Raw genomic sequence first — 2,500 nt, 5'->3', positions numbered from 1 at the left:
AGGGGGAAGAGAAGGAGGAGGAGAAAGAGGAAATGAGACAAGGTAAAGAGGAAGTAGGAAAAGGAGGAAAGTACGAAAGGGGGAGGAAGAGAAAAAATATGAAAAGTATGAATGAAAGGAAGATGATAAAAGGAGGAGACAGGGTGGGAAGAGGAAGATGAGGAAGACAAGCAAAAAGAAAGAGAAGAAGAAGAAGAAAAAGAAACAACATCAAAAGGAAGAAGACGTAGAAAAAAGACGGAAAAAAAGAAATATATAGATAAAGGGAAATAGAATCAGAGAAAAAGAGAAATAAAATAAAGACAGAAAAAAATGAACAAGAGAAAGAAAGCGAGAAAGAGCGACATAAAACAGACAAAGAAAGAGAAAGAAGACCTATAATCATATAACGAATAAGGAAGAGCGAGCAAGAGCAAGAATGCGGGCGAGACGAAGCAGGGGAAAGAGAGGAAATGCCAAGAAGAGAGAGTAGAGAAAAAGAAGAGAGATTAAAGAAAAAAAAAATCACGTTTTGGAATCCCCGTCCGTGTGGTTTGTAATTAAATGTACATCATTTCGCGCGTCCCAGAAATGCTAATGTAGGGGGCGGTGGGGGAGGGAGAGGGGGGGAGGTCTTGTACTCACGCGGATAAGGGGGGAGGGGGTGGGGGATGGGAAGGAAAGGGTATTTAAAAAAAAAAAAAAATGAGAAGAATTGGGCTCTTTTTTCTGTCTCTTTCTATCTCATGTTATCTTTCTCTCTCTCTCTCTCCCTTCCTCCTCCCCCGCATTCTCCTGTTATGTCTAGCTTTCCCCTACACTTCCTCCTCCTCCTCCCTCATGTCTAGCTTCTCCGCCCACACCCCGCACCCCCACCACAGTCTGGCTTCCCCCTCCCTCACTTAAAGCTTTCCCCCTCCTCTTCCTCCTCCTCCTCCCCTTCTTCCTCCGCCTACTCCTCTTCCTCCCCTCCTCTCCTCTTCCTCCTCCTCCACCTTCTCCTCCTCCCTCCGCCTCCTCTTCCCTCCTCCCGCCTCCCCCTCCTCCGCCTCCTCCTCTTCCTCCCCCTCCACCTCCTCCCTCTGCCTCCTCCCCCCCTTATATTCAGCATCCCCCTCCCCCCCCATGTCCAGCAATCCCCCCGCACTCCCCCAACTCCCCCAAACCCACTCACCTACCCAACCCCGCCCTCCCCCGCCCTCCCTTCCTCCATCCATCCAACCACCACACCCCCTTTCGCCCTCTCCCGCTCGCCCTCCCACGCCCCGAAAAGAGAGACAAGATAAGGATGATGATAAATAGCGAAACAAGAGAAAAGCACTTAGAGACTCCTCATCGCTTAATTGGCTCGAAATTGTTGCTTTGAGGTGGTCATGTGGCCGCCTCTGCTTCGTCACTGTGCTCATAAATGGGGGGGTGGGGGGGGGGGCATGGAGCTCTGGAGAGGGGGGGGGGAGGGGGGAAGGGGGAGGAGGAAGGAGGGAGAGGAGGATGGAGGGAGAGAGGGAGGATGGAGGGAGGAAAGGAGGATGGAGGGGAGGGAGAGGAAGGTGGAAGGAGGGGGAGGAAGGAGGAAGGAGGGAGGGATGGAGGAGGAAGGGGAAGAGGGAGGAAGGAGGAGGGGGGACTTGTAGCTCTATAGAGGATGGGAGAGGGAAGGAAGGGAAGGAGGAAGGAGGAGGGAGGAAGAAAGGGTAGTGGGAGGAATACATGGAGGAGGGAAAGGAGGAGGAGGACATGTGGCTCTGGGGATGGGGAGAGAAGGAGGAAAGGAGGGAGGAGGAAGAAGGGAGGAAGGAGGGGGAGGGAGGAGGAGAGAAGGAGGGAAGGAGGAAGGAGGGAGGGGGGGAGGGGGAGAAAGAGGAGGAAGAGAAGGAGAAGGAGGAGAGGGACTGTAGCTCTGGAGATGATAGAGGGAAGAGGGGAAGGAGGAGAGAATGAAATTGGAGGAGGCGGAAGTAGGGGAGGGGAAGGAGGAGGAGAGATGAGAGGGTGAAGGATAGGGAAGAGGATTGAAAGGAGGAGGGTGGTAGGATGGAAAGGAGAGGAGGAGGTAGAGCTGGATAGATAGGATGAGGACGAGAAGGATGGAGGATGGGAAGATGGTACAGCTGAAAGAGGAGGAAGAGGAGGAGGAGGGAGGTAGAAGAAGAAGGAGAAGGAGAATGATAATACTAGGAAGGAGAAGAAGGCGAAGTAAATGAAAAAGAAGAAGAAAAAGACGAATAATTATAATAATAATAATAACAAGAAGAAGAAGAAGAGGACGAAGGCGAAGAAAAAGACAAAGAGGAAGAAGAAGAAGAAGAAGAAGAAAGAGGAGGAGAAGAAGAAGAAATAAAAAGACTTACCACACTAACCACACCCAAAAATTCCCTGCTGAAACCCGCATCCTGAAACCCTGTGATTTATCCTTACGACAATCCTCATTTATTTATTTATTTTGGGATATTTTTATTCATGGACACTTTTGGATAAAAATGAGAGAAAATGATGATATGGATACATATCTATGGATAGT

This window comes from Penaeus vannamei, chromosome 19 (genome assembly GCF_042767895.1).
Source record: "Penaeus vannamei isolate JL-2024 chromosome 19, ASM4276789v1, whole genome shotgun sequence".
Lineage (NCBI taxonomy): Eukaryota > Metazoa > Arthropoda > Malacostraca > Decapoda > Penaeidae > Penaeus > Penaeus vannamei.
Note: the sequence above shows the minus strand (reverse complement) of the source record.